Genomic DNA, 14,193 nt, shown 5'->3' on the forward strand with positions numbered 1-14,193 from the left:
CAGCCCCAAGCCGTGACAGACCAAAAGCAAAGTTCAAATACACATTCCCCGGGGCCGCGGTGCACACCCAGAGTCACGGCACGGTTTGCCTCAGGTGCTGCTCTACCGCGCTCCCCGGCTCGTCGGTTTCAGGTCACACACGCTCGTCCCTGTCAATTGTCCCGTTAGCCCACTCCACACGTTTACACAGGACTCCAAGTGCCACCTGCCCCCGAACGTCCCAGCTCCTGACACCCCCGCGTCCGTCCACGCACTTACGTGTCCGCGCACACACACACACACACACACACACGCACACACACACGTGTCCACACACACACCCTCGCCCCGGCTCCGCCCCGCAGGCGGACTCAGGCGAAGCGAGCCGGGTACGGCCTCCGCCGGGTGGGTGGTGCCGGACGCCGCGGCCCCGCCGGCGCTGTCAGCCCGGACTCCCGAGCCCCGCGTCCTCAGTGCAAACTCCTCGCGGCCGCCGGGGTTCCCCCCAAAACGCGGAGGCCTCGCCGGGTCCCTTGACGCCGGGAAACGTCCGTGTCCCTCACCGCGAGGGTGTCACCGGAGCCTCGGCATTCAAATGGGGACAGGCGAGGAGGAAGGGGAGGATCCTCTTTTTGACTTTCTGCGTCGCAATTCCTCCCGGTCTGCACGCAGCCGAGTTGGGGTGGGGGGCGCTCCCATTTCTAAGGCTGCTTCCGGCCTTTCTGGGCGCGGGGGCTCTTTCGGTCCCAGGGCAAGCCCCGAGAACGCCGGGGAGGCGCGCGCGAAGCCGAAGGGCACCTAGCGCGCCCGGCCCGGCGCAGCCCCGCCGCCCGCCGCCCGCGCCCCGCAGGCGCCGCAGCCACCGCGCCCCGACCTCCCCGCGCGCGCGGCTCCGGGTCGTCGCGGGGAGCGCCCTGCAGCCGCAGCAGCCCCAGCAGCCCCAGCAGCCCCTCCGGGAGCCGCGAGCGGACAGCCCCGCCGGGTGGAACGCGGCGGTCGCGCGGATGCAGCGCCGCGCTGACTTCTTCCCGGGAACCCCGGCCCCCGACCCGCGTACCTCGGCGGCCGCCGAAGCGCCGCTCGGGATTCCGACTGTGACAGCCCCTCCGGCCCGGCTCGGGGTTTCTCCGTTTTCGGCGTCACAATAATAAGGAAGTTTCCCCGCAAGCCTGAGGGCGGCGGAATGCGCTGGGCGAGTGACTTCCCACCCGGCCAATGGGGGCCCTGCTGGGGCGGATGGGCACCAATGGCGGCCGCGGCGGCGCCGGAGGCGGGGCGGCGAGATCCGCGGGCGGGAGGCGGGGAGAGGCCCAGGCCGGGGAGGGAGGCGGGGGCAGGCGGAGGTGACAGGACCTGCGGGCCCCGCGAGGGGACAGCGGCGCGGGCGTGTGTCGGCCGGGAGGCGGCCGGCCGACCCAGAGCGCGCGCGCCGGAACGCGACTGCTTTTCTCCGACGGGGAAGCGAGCGCGACTGATCAGCGGTCGGTTTGTCAGGTTCTGGGTCTTAATATTTATGCAGAGGTGACCGAAAGCCTTGAGCATGGGAGGAAAATCTAGAGGGTGAGTTATGAAGCGTTTTATCCCGCAGGGGAGCAGTCTTCTGTTTCGTACCTCCTCTCGGGAGGACTGGAGGAGGCGCGGAGCCTTTGAAACGCGGAGCTGCGCGGTGGGAGAGAGGCGGGAAGGAAGCCGGGTGCCGAGGCCCGCACCGCCTGGGCCCTCCAGGAGAGTTGGGGGGGCCGAACCGGAGAGCGGTGCTGCGGGAGCGAGCGGGGCTTGGGAGGCTGGAGAGTGGGGGCTGGCGGGGCATGCAGAGAAGTCACTGAGTAGATCTTAAATCTTATCTGAAAGACACCATGTGGCTTCTTTGATGGATAAAGAAATCTGTCCTCCCCTCCTTTCCCTGGCACTGAATCTCAGAGCTTTCTTCTCCTCCCCAAGGTCACAATGCTGTCAGAGTTCCCGTGGTCCTTGTCCTTTTGAAGTAAACGTTCTCACAGACACGGCTTCATGTATCTGTTGTCCCCCCCCCCCACCTCACCCCCCTCCCTTGAATTTGAAGCACAGAAGCAGAACACACTGGGGAAGTACCACTCTAACCCAAAAGAATGGCTTTCCTAGTGGATGAATTTCTGTAACCTGTCATTTGAACTGGGAAGGAGGCCAGATACTTCCCAAGGACGTTCAAATCAGGTCAAGTCTGCAGTTACCTGTTCTGGAAATCTAATAGATTCACCAAGCCAAAAAAAAAAAAAAAAGTTTTGAGGCGTGGGGATGGGTCAATCTTGGCTGACCTAGGAACTCTCAATGAAATAAAGCAGGTTGTCAAATGCTCCTGAGACAAGAAAGAGAAGAAAAAGCAAAATCTCAAATTATCAGGTAGCTAAGGTCATCTGAGAAAATTTCAGCCTTTGAAGTTTGAATCACACTGGACACCTTTAGAAACAGTGGGGACAATATTAGCAAGATTCCCTTATACAGTTTCACAGAAATGTAGATATCTCACAAAGACATAATCCCCGTCAAGAGATGGTATCACAAAAAGGAACTGGGTTAATAGCCAGAGAGGAGTTAGGGTAGGAAGGGAGGTTTCCCATGGTTGAGAAGGAGAGAGCAAGATTCTGTGTGATTCATGTGCCAAATATAAGGTTTATAATCAGTCAGCATTTAGGTCAATATATTTGTCCCATGGCTTAAGTGTTTTCATAAGAAATTTCATCTTGAGGAAGAAGTTGGGTATCAAAGTCTCGAGCCTGAAGTTGGGATTTAAGTATGTACAAACCGGAGTACTGTCAGCTTCCTTACTAAATAAACATCCAGAACCCTAGGAAATTACTTACATGTAGAATGATCAGTGAAGATACTTGGAGTACTTCATTTTATTTTCTTAATTGAACCAACATAAAATGCCTATTTCCTTAATAAGCATGTCCTGCTCCATTTACCAAAATGGCTTTGAATGGCCGCAGCACCAACAATAGTCTTTTTTTTTTTTTTAGGATTTTTAAAAATTATTTGTATTAACATATAATGTATTATTTGCCCCAGGGGCACAGGTCTGTGAATCATCAGGCTTACACATTTCACAGCACTCACCATAGCACATACCCTCCCATAACCCAGATGTCCATAACCCAGCCACCCTATCCCTACACTCCACCCCCCAGCAATCCTCAGTTTGTGAGATTAAGAGTCTCTTATGATTTGTCTCCTTCCAGATCCCATCTTGTTTCATTTTTTCCTTCCCTACCCCCCAAACTCCCCACCCTACCTCTCAAATTCCTCATATCAGAGAGATCATATGATAGTTGTCTTTCTCCAACTGACTTATTTTGCTAAGCATAATACCCTCTAGTTCCATCCATGTCGTTGCAAATGACAAGATTTCATTTCTTTTGAAGGCTGCATAGTATTTCATTGTGTATCTATACCCCATCTTCTTTATCCATTCCTCTGTTGTTGGACATCTAGGTTCTTTCCATAGTTTGGCTATTGTGGACATTGCTGCTATAAACATTCGAGTGCACGTGCCCCTTCAGATCACTACATTTGTATCTTTAGGGTAAATACCTGGTAGTGTGATTGCTGGGTCAAAGGGTAGCTCTATTTTCAACTTTTTGAGGAACCTCCATGCTGTTTTCCAGAGCGGCTGCACCAGCTCACATTCCCACCAACAGTGTTGGGGGATTCCCCTTTCTCTGCATCCTCACCAGCATCTGTTGTTTCCTGACTTGTTCATTTTAGCCGTTCTGACTGAGCACCAACAATAGTCTTAATAACATATTTAAACTGGCTTGAGAGACCATACTTTACTTTTTCTTTGCATTTCTATAGCTCCATCTTCCATCCGTTTCTTTCTGACTTCGCGTATGTTCCCCCAACAAATATACTGTATATTGAGCATCTACTGTACTGCCAGCTCCTGCGGATTTCTTGGTGAGGAAAATGGCACAGTTTCTGTTGCCTTCAAGGGGGAGGCAAACACTAACCACATCAATGCACCAAGGAGTACATAGTTGCTAACTAAGATAAATGTTATGTAAAGAAAACATTCATGTTAAATATAAAACCTAAAAAATAACTGTAAACAAAACTGACTTCCAGTTAATGCTATGTACACTGGAGGAAGTATACTGATATCTGTAAGTTATTTTGAAATGTACATTTTAAAAGATGGATTGAAGGCTGGATAGAGAGATGGATAGCTGGATATACATGTAATAAATCCAGTATCCCAAGATGTTAATTATAGACTCTCCATGGTAGGTAGATGGTTGGGGTTTTTGGAATGCCTGGGTGGCTCAGTTGGTTAAGTATCTGCCTTCGACAGGTCATGTTTGGGATGGAGCCCCACATGGGGCTCCCTACTAGTGGGGAGCCTGCTTCTCCCTCTCCCATTCCCCCTGCTTGGGTTCCCTCTCTCATTATCTATCTCTTTCAAATAAATAAATAAAATCTTTTAAAAAATTTTTTACAATAACAAGTGTTGGAAAACAAAAAATAAATAATAAGAGATGTGATAAATTGTAACTGTAACTTTTGACAGGCAGAAGGGATATGTAGTCCAGCTCTAGCTCTGGACAGATGAGGAATCCCCAGTGACAAGGGGATGATACCCAATGCTGCTACATCTCCACCTGAACAGATACCCATTCGCACCATTTTTTACAGCTCACTTTTTGAAATGCTTGTGCCTATTTCAAATTGAAAGAAATTCTCAGTACAGTAGGAAGACTGTTTAATGATGATTGTTTTCTGTGTTTGACTTATTTACCTGGCAGACAAACATGAACTTGGTAAACTTAGAGACAGATCAGACTTGTGGTGAAAAAATAGGTTAGCCACAACATTCTGTCTTTCAGGTATACTTTTGAAGCGATAAGTGTCTTCACCTCTGGGAAAGGAAACCAATGATTATTTGACAGTATGTGCGTACTCTGTAAAGCTACATAATGACAAAGGTGTTTCTTGGTCCCTCCACCGCCCAAAATACTCATTTTGTCCATGTAGTCAATATTCAAAGGAAAAATTCATTCTTAAACATTTTTTACATGTTTTCACTCTTTTTTGTTGCTTAATATAGTTTACCTAAGAAGCCCATATATGCCCAGGCTACATTATCTAAGCTTATTGAAAACTGTCCTATAACATACAGCATTGATTTATTACTGTGAAAAATAACTTGGAAGAAAAATATCATGGTAAATCAATATTTCCATCAATCAAATAATTATTAAATATTTAGTTAATGTCTTCTGTATGTATTGCTGGATAAGAAGCATTATTCCTTACCGCAAAGAGCTTACAGGCTTTATGACTATTCCTTTGTGTTTCTTGAAACTATTCATAGTTTAATTTTGCATTTTTAAAAAATCAGTCCATTTGGATGAAGCACAAACACCTTACCTTAAATATTAGAAACTCAGTAATATCATATAGGTTAATATCAATTAATGTTACAAAAAAACATTGGATGATTGAGCATTTCCTAAGAAAGCCTTAAGGGTGAGCTTTAGTTTGTCCCTGAAGACCTATGCAATAAAGTCTTTAGGAAGTGACATCTGAAAATTTCTCTTCTTACAAGGTCCCAAAACTTTTGTATCCTTGGAAGTGGCATCCAACCTAGCACTCGGACTGCACTGACAAAATAAGACCTTGGGGGATTACAGTAAAGAGCATGTCTATTGCTGTGTAGCTGCAGAGTGTGCAGATTTTAACTGCCAAAAATCAGGCAACTGTTTTACCCTTCTAGATGCAAAAAAAAAAAAAAAAAAGAGAGAGAGAGAGAAAAGAAAAAAAATCTCCAGAAGTTCATTTGTGTCAAATCAAAATAAAATCATCAAAATGAAAAACCCCTTTCTTTGAAGTTAAAGATGAAATCTGGGTCAAATGAAATTTAAGGAATTTTATTATATCCTAGAAAAGCTAAAGTGACCCTATGGAATTATAAAGGGCATGCATAAAACAGTATTAGACAGCTTTATAACTTGGCCATAAATTCAAGGAACACAGGTGAATATGCATAATAAATGGTTTCTTGCTCTACCGTTATGATACATCATATGTTCCATGACATTACCTGATACACTGTGTTATCCCTTGGGGCAATGCATAGTTTGGGTTGCATGGAGTGTGATGCAGTAATTCATTTTCCTCAAACCTAGCAGAAGCATATTTAATGTATTGTCTCAGTTGACTTCTCTCATTTTTACTAAATAAACTTTGGGGCACCTGGGTGGCTCAGTTGGCTAAGTGTTTACCTTTGGTTTGGGTGGTGATCCCAGAGTCCTGGGATTGAGCCCCAAGCTGGGCTCCCTATTCGGCAGGGAGTCTGCTTCTCCCTCTGCCTCTGCCCCCGCCCTTTAGTGCTAGCTGTCTCTGTTTCTGTCTCTCTCAAGTAAATAAAATCTTTAAGAATAAATAAATGGGGGCACCTGGGTGGCTCAGTGGGTTAAAGCCTCTGCCTTCGTCTCAGGTTCTGGGATCAAGCCCTCTGCTCATCAGGGAGCATCCCCCTTTCTTTCTGCCTGCCTCTCTGCCTACTTGTGATCTCTGTCAGTCAAATAATAAATAAATAAATAAATAAATAAATAAATAAATAGTTTTTTAAAATAAATAAATGAACCTATATCTTTAACATATTCCAGGAAGAAGGAAGTAATCAGAGGGGGTTCTATCTGTAAGGTTGTTATATAATATGATATAAAATAACAATAAGAATCTATAAAAAAATAAAATAGTATTGTGTTTCCAAACTTTATGGCTACCCTTTATATAAAGGAGAACTGATCATTGGTATTTAACTTTCCATTGGTCTCCAGCATTTGTCTTCATCCCACATATAGATAAAAGCCCAGTGAAGTCAGCCATTATATTTGCTTTTAAATTGTTGACTAACAAATTGTTCTTACCTTACAGATATTTAAGATACTATAGAATCATCTTATAGATACTATGGCTATTTCTGTTTCCCTCTTTCCATGGGCTTTTGAAAGCCTGGAACAAAATGTATATCCCATCTGTACAGAAGTTTATTGCATACATTTTGAGAAGTAACCTCAATTCAAGATTCATTATAACTTTTCTATGACATTTTCCCATTGTACTCATTTTCTTACCTACTTAAAGAAAAACAAACCTGCTTTTCTCTTCACAAAAGTATATATAAGAAAAGAAAATAAAAATGATCAGTCTACCACATTTTTTTAGTTCTTATTATTTTGTCTTTTCCCCACACACATATATACATTTCTAAAAGTGGCTCATTTTCTACATTTTACACAATGCTTTCTGAATTTAACAATATATTTAACATCTTCAATAGAATTAAATAATATTCTACAACATCATTTTAAATTGTATGTAAATTACATATACCTACAAAATGGATATACTGTAATTTAACCAATTTCTTATTGTGTATTCATTTTCCATTCTTTTCCATTCTTTGCATTCTATAAGCAGTAGGGCAAACATAGCTACGCATAGTGAATATAACTAAATATTTGCCCTCACCTTTGATTATTTCCTTAAGAAAAATTCCTACGAGAATAATTGCTAGGTCAGGCAAAATGCAGAGTCTTAAGACTTTATAGAATATTGCCAATAGGGACGCCTGGGTGGCTCAGTCAGTTGGACGACTGCTTTCGGCTCAGGTCATGATCCCGGAGTACCGGGATCAAGTCCCGCATCGGGCTCCCAGCTCCACGGGGAGTCTGCTTCTCCCTCTGACCTTCTCCTCGCTCATGCTCTCTCTCATTGCCTCTCTCCCAAATAAATAAATAAATAAATAATCTTAAAAAAAATAAAAAGAATATTGCCAATATTCCCTAACAAAACATGGTACCAGCTAAATACATATACAATGTCTAAGTAGCCCTTGTCCAACCTCCTTACCAATAATGGGGTTGTTTTGGTTTGGTTTTCATTTTATTGTTTTCACTGTATTAATAAGTCACCTTATGTCTTGACTAGAATATGTGGATTAACAAGATTTAATCTTGTTAATTAACAAGAATTATTCTTGACTAGAATTTTGAATAATTAAAATTAAAACAAAAAAATTCTAATAAAAAGCCACATAGCCCACATCTGAAAATCAGCTTAGGTAAGACGTTTCTAAATAAGACTGAGGAATCTCAGCGTTTTTTTTTTGTTTTGTTTTGTTTTTTTAAAGATTTTATTTATTAATTTGACAGAGAAAAATCACAAGTAGACAGAGAGGCAGGCAGAGAGAGAGAGAGGGAAGCAGGCTCTCTGCTGAGCAGAGAGCCCGATGCGGGACTCGATCCCAGGACTCTGAGATCATGACCTGAGCCAAAGGCAGCGGCTTAACCCACTGAGCCACCCAGGCGCCCCAGGTAAGATGTTTCTAAACATGAACATCAAAAATTACCTAAATGCATAAAAATCTATGAGTAGGGTTGTTGGTCCTTTCTAAAATTGTTTAATGTCATGTGACTCCTCAATCTTCCCACACACCTTCCAGAAATAAAAGGCTGCAGGAAGGAAGTTCTGTACAAACTTAGACTGTTGTTAATCATATTCTTATTCACACACACGCACATACCAATAACAATCAGTTGATGGTTCGCCAAGTTCCATAGAAAAATAAAAAGCAGACAAAGTGGGGCACGTGGGTGGCTCGGTCAGTTAAGCAGCGGACTCTTGATTTAGGCTCAGATCATGATCTCAGGGTCGTGAGATCAAGATTGAGTTCTCTGTCAGTCTCATGCTGAGCATGAGGCCTGCTTAAGATTCTCTCTCTCCATCTCCATCTGCCCCTCCTTACCCAACAAATAAGTAAATCTTTTAAAAAAAGGAGGGGGGACAAAGTATCAGAATTTATTTCATCCATCAATAGAAGGCATTTTATTGTGCACTTCTCAAAAAGAAAACAGTGTCATGACTTGTAATAATCCATTGTGGTTCAGTCACCTTTGTCATCAGTCACCTTATGTGTACCAGTGAGTCCCAGGCTTTATAGAAGAAAATGACCTTATTGACCAACGATCAGATAAGCATGTACTTCAAGTTCTTTCATAGCCTTCAGAAGTAGATTTGTACTATTTCATCCAAGTTCTTGCCTGGTTCTCTTTTTGAGTAACTGGATAAAATTTCAACCTAGATATATGGCTATCAGCCTAGAACAAGAGAGAACCACCTGACCAGTACCTGGAATGAAACATGCATGCTGGATGTTATGCATTATTTTCTGATGGATTGTACTGATGAACCCTGTACTTACGGTAAGTAGCTTGGAAGGTGTAGTGAATTAAATAGTTTCCCCCCAAATCCATGTCTACCTGGAACTTCAGAATGTGAATTATTTGGAAGAGGGTCTTCACAGATGTAATTAGTTTCATTAAAATGAGATCATGGATCATAAAATGAGAATTAGGAAGATTCTAAATCCAATAACAAAAGTCCTTTTTTTTTTTAAAGATTTTATTTATTTAACTGACAGAGATCACAAGTAGGCGGAGAGGCAGGTGGCGGCAGGGGGTGGGGTGGGGTGGGAAGCAGGCTGCCTACTGACCAAAGAGTCCGATGAGGGGCTCGATCCCAGGACCCTGAGATCACGACCTGAAGCAAAGGCAGAGGCTTAACCCACTGAGCCACCCAGGCACCGAACTAATGTCCTTTTAAGAAAGCCATGTGGGGGCACCTGGGTGGCTCAGATGGTTGAGCATCTACCTTTGGCTCAGGTCATGATCTCCAGGTCCTAGAATCAAGCTCCACGTTGGGCTCCTGGCTCAGCAGGGAGTCTGCTTTTCCCTCTCCCTCTGCCTCTCCCTCTACTTGTGCTCTCTCAGTCTCTGTCTCTCTACCTCTCGCAAATGAATAAATTTTTTTAAAATCCTTTTTTAAAAAAAGCCATGTGAATACACAGAGACAAATAAGAAAAACATCATGTGAAAATAGAGATTGGAGTGATGGGTGTCTCCTAGCCAAGAAATGCCAAGTAACCACCAGAAGCAAGAAGAGAGGCATAGAGAGTAGATTCTCCCTCAGAACCTCCTGAGGGCATCAAACTGCCAACACCTTGATTTTGGACTTCAGCCTCCAGAATTGTGAGAGAATACATTTCTGTTGTTTTAAGCCACCCAGTTTGTGGTACAGAGGTAAGTACATTGCTGCAAAAAGTATAATAGGCTTTTAATGCAGTAGCTGTGGCATCTGTGACCAGGGTGATTGCCAGGATTGACTTCGAGATTTGTCTGGCATCTTAGCTGAGAGCTCCCTTGCCCTGAGAGCTCTGATGTGTCCTTCCCAAAGTATCAACGCAATCAAAAAGAATGACATTTGCAAACTGACAAAGTCTATTCTCAATCAAGATATACAGGGAGTTAAACTCCCTGGCTAGATCTTTCCAATAAACATTGACATCCTTTTGCAAGCAAATGTAGGTTAGCCAAGTCCATTTTACAAAGTATACTTTCTCTTATTTTATTTTTTTTTTAAGATTTTATTTATTCACTCGACTGACGAGCTCACAAGTAGGCAGAGAGAGAGAGGTGGAAGCAGCTCCTCGCTGAGCAGAGAGCCCTATGCAGGACTCAATCCCAGGCCCTGGGATCATTACCTGAGCTGAAGGCAGAGGCTTAACCCACTGAGCCACCCAGGTGCCCCATCCACCTGGTATTTTATTATAGTAGCAGTAAACCCAGAGTTCCATATTAGTTTCATCCAGAAAACATATAAATTATGTAAGATTTTGTGTATATAAGACTTGACCTTGAAATTCTAGTCATTTCAAAGACAAATCATGTTTTCATTGATCTTATAGCAGAACGGGTACCCTTTATGAATGAGTGTAACATAGAAGCTGGGAAATATTTAATTCTATTTTATTTATCCCACAATGTAAGACTTTGTTAAAGTGAAATTTCATGTCAGTGGAAGACCCAAGAAAATCAGTCATATCCGTAGGAAACTCCATCAAGTCCATTCCCTTGTAGTACCTATTTTTTTTTAAGATTTTATTTATGTATTTGACAGACAGAGATCACGAGTAGGCAGAGAGGCAGGCAGAGAGAGAGAGGGGGAAGCAGACTCCCTGCCGAGCAGAGAGCCTGATGCGGGGCTTGATCCCAGGACCCTGGGAAAAAAAGGCAGAGGCTTTAACCCACTGAGCCACCCAGGCACCCCCCCTTGTAGTACTTTTTAATGATTTTTCATAGTATTTTTTAAGGAAATCTTGACAATCATTTTTATTTTTTAAAAAGACAACATTAGGGGCTCCTGGGTGGCTCAGTGGTTTAAGCCTCTACCTTCGGCTCAGGTCATAACCTCAGGGTCCTGGGATCCAAGCCCTGCATCAGGCTCTCTGCTCAGTGGGGAGCCTGGTTCCCCCTCTCTCTCTCTGCCTGCCTCAATGCCTGTTTGTGATCTCTCTCTCTCTGTCAAATAAATAAATAAAATCTTTAAAAATAAATAAATAAATAAATAACAAGCCAACATTATGTTGTTTTGGTTTTTTTTACAATTTTATTTATTCATTTGACACAGAGAGAGGGTACACACAAGCAGGGGGAGCAGCAGAGGGAGAGGGAGAAGCAGGCTCTCTGTTGAGCAAGGAGCACAATGCAGGCTTGCTGGACCAGAGCCAAAGGTAGACACTTAACCAACTGAGCTATCCAGGTGCCCCAGGTCAGCATTACATTGTAAAACAAAATACAAACTGTTTTGATCCATACAGAGGTCAAAAAAGAGTTACTTAAATAAATTGTTTATTTAGGGGTGCCTGGGTGGCTCAGAGGGTTGAGCCTCTGCCTTCAGTTCAGCTCATGATCTCAGGGTCCTGGGATTGAGTCCCACATCCGGTGCTCTGCTTGGCGGGGAGCCTGCTTCTCCCCCTCTCTCTCTGCCTGCCTCTCTGCCTACTTGTGATCTCTCTCTCTCTCTCTCTGTCAAATAAATAAATACATATCTTTAAAAATTGCTTATTGCTTATTATTTTGTTATTTATTGTTTAATAAATATTTATATAGTATAATAATATAATTTATTGTTTATTTATTGTTTAGGGAAGAAATTCTGAACCCAGGTCTGCCTCTGAAGCATTCAGTGGACTTGGCTATGCTGAATCTAAGCTACGCTGAGAAGGATCTCTTAGTATACAGAACAGACATCAAATTTAACCACAGAGACATTTTACTTAGGAGACCAACTAAGCAACTCCATGATTTATATCACTGAAAAAAAAAACCAAAACAGTGGCTATTAATTAGAAGCTCCCTAAGCTTTCTATACCTCATCTATTCTTAGAGAGACTGCCAATGATAATATATCAAGTTATTTTAATATCCATTCTGTAGAGATAATAGTGTTTGTAATATTGAGAAAAGTCCTTTGAGAAATATAGATGAAATATTTGGTAAAACACCAAAACAGAATTTTTTAAAGAACACATTGTCAACAAATAAAAGAACTACTAAGAGAATGAGCTCTGCAGCCTCTTGGCAAACTGGGTCTAGAAACACAAAAAGTCCTGCTGTAAGGGTCTAGTATGGGAAAAGAGGAGCAGGAATTCGTGGTATCAATCTACAGCAAAAAAGAAATGAATATGGGGTTTCCGTGTTGCCCTTTCTGCTGCTTCTTCCCCTTTGCCCTTCTTCCTCCACCTTCAGGCACCCCAGGCCATTAGCGCATGATTCTAAGCTTTCGTTTTCAATCTTCTACCCTTTTGAGAATCTGATGGCATTACATGTTGTCTCCACAAAAATGGTACATTTGCTCACATAATTATGAATACCATTCTAAAAGTATTTATGGACTCTTTCCATCTAGGGATGGACCTATGTATTCCTCATCCTCTTCATTATGAACCTTTGCCTTAACTGCTGACCAAATCTAAGAATCAGATAAGCTCATCTGTCTTAAATGCAATAAGGCTTAATATTTGGCTATTCTCTCCTAGAAGGAATTTCAAATCTAGGATAATGTCCCCATCTCAAGATCCTTAATCACATTTGCAAAGTCCCTTTTACCATATCAGAGAACATATTTACAGGTTCCAGAGATTAGGATGCAGACATCTTTGGGGAACCATTATTCAGCCTACCACACTCTACATCACCTCTTCCTCAACCCTAGTTTTCGTCCTTATCTGTACCCTTGGACTACTTCAACGTTTCCCTAACTGGCTGACATGAGTCCCACTTCTTCCATGAAACCCTCTGGAGGTCCAACCCACAATTTGACTTCCTATAGCACTTTTTATGAACATGATGTCCCTAGCATTTATTACATGTTATTTATGTGTCTCCACCAGTTTCCCACCATATGATCTTAGAGAAGTCAATTTCCATTCTCGTGCCTCTGTTTCCCTATCTATAAAACTGATAATATTTGTACTCTCATCGTAGGAATGTTCTGATCTTTCAATGTAATAACAATGCACTTAAAATGCTCAGCATACAGCACTTAATAAATGTTAACTCCCCTTCCTTTTTCTTCTATTTACTTTCTTTAGCATATGAGCCATATTAAAAATTCTTTCAGGGAAGGGACTATTTCTTATGCATTAAAATATACCATATACATTGTAAGATCAGTATCTTTTATCACTATTACTGTTGATGACAATAATTAATCATATAAGAGATGATTCCAATAATGTTTCAGATTTGGTCCTTCCCACTTTCTATTTCCCATTCTGGAATACAAATGAACACCTTCTCTTCCATCAAACTATTTATATTTCTATTAAGATATTTAGAGAATATTTATATTTGATTAACTATGGAAACACCTAAGGGTAATGGCTGGCAAATAGCGGATCTTCATCAAGTGTTGGCACAAAGAATTAATCTGTGTTCAAGAATCTGTCTGTTGCATTGCTTTCTTTACTTCTGAGTTACTATTTGAAAAAGGAAGAGGATGCGGTACCTGGGTGGCTCAGTGGGTTAAGCCACTGCCTTTGGCTCAGGTCAAGATCTCAGGGTCCTGGGATTGAGCCCCGAGCCCCATGTCAGGCTTTTGGCTCCGCTCAGCAGGGAGCCTGCTTCCCCCTCTCTCTCTGCTTGCCTCTCTGTCAAATAAATAAAATCTTTTTAAAAAATTTTTTTAAATAAAGAAAAAGGAAGAAGTTGTATTTGATTAATCTCACAGCCCTTTGAATCTCTAAAATCCACTATTCCTATAATTCTGTAAATAGAGTAAGAAGCTACTTTGACCAAGAAATAACCCTTTCTTATATTTATTTTCTCT

The 14,193-nt window shown here is 42.6% G+C and overlaps 1 protein-coding gene and 1 long non-coding RNA gene across 4 annotated transcripts in view; one reads left to right on the plus strand and one right to left on the minus strand.

The window, feature by feature from the left end:
- HERC3 (HECT and RLD domain containing E3 ubiquitin protein ligase 3) overlaps nt 1-1,159 on the minus strand; it is a 124,283-nt gene extending 123,124 nt beyond the window's left edge. For all 3 annotated transcript variants that reach the window (XM_045079375.1, XM_045079374.1, XM_045079373.1), the window contains exon 1: nt 1,037-1,159. The gene's annotated coding sequence lies outside the window, so the exon portion shown is untranslated. The remainder of the gene's footprint in view (nt 1-1,036) is intronic.
- A 111-nt stretch (nt 1,160-1,270) lies between these two features.
- LOC101693112 lies at nt 1,271-13,903 on the plus strand. The gene is made up of 4 exons (XR_001180057.2): nt 1,271-1,539; nt 9,107-9,227; nt 9,856-10,103; nt 12,009-13,903. It is a non-coding gene; the product is annotated as an uncharacterized LOC101693112 (long non-coding RNA).
- The last annotated feature ends 290 nt before the right edge of the window (nt 13,904-14,193 follow it).

The sequence above is a fragment of the Mustela putorius genome, unplaced genomic scaffold (genome assembly GCF_011764305.1).
Source record: "Mustela putorius furo isolate JIRA1106 unplaced genomic scaffold, ASM1176430v1.1 tig00000382_pilon_pilon_pilon, whole genome shotgun sequence".
NCBI lineage: Eukaryota > Metazoa > Chordata > Mammalia > Carnivora > Mustelidae > Mustela > Mustela putorius.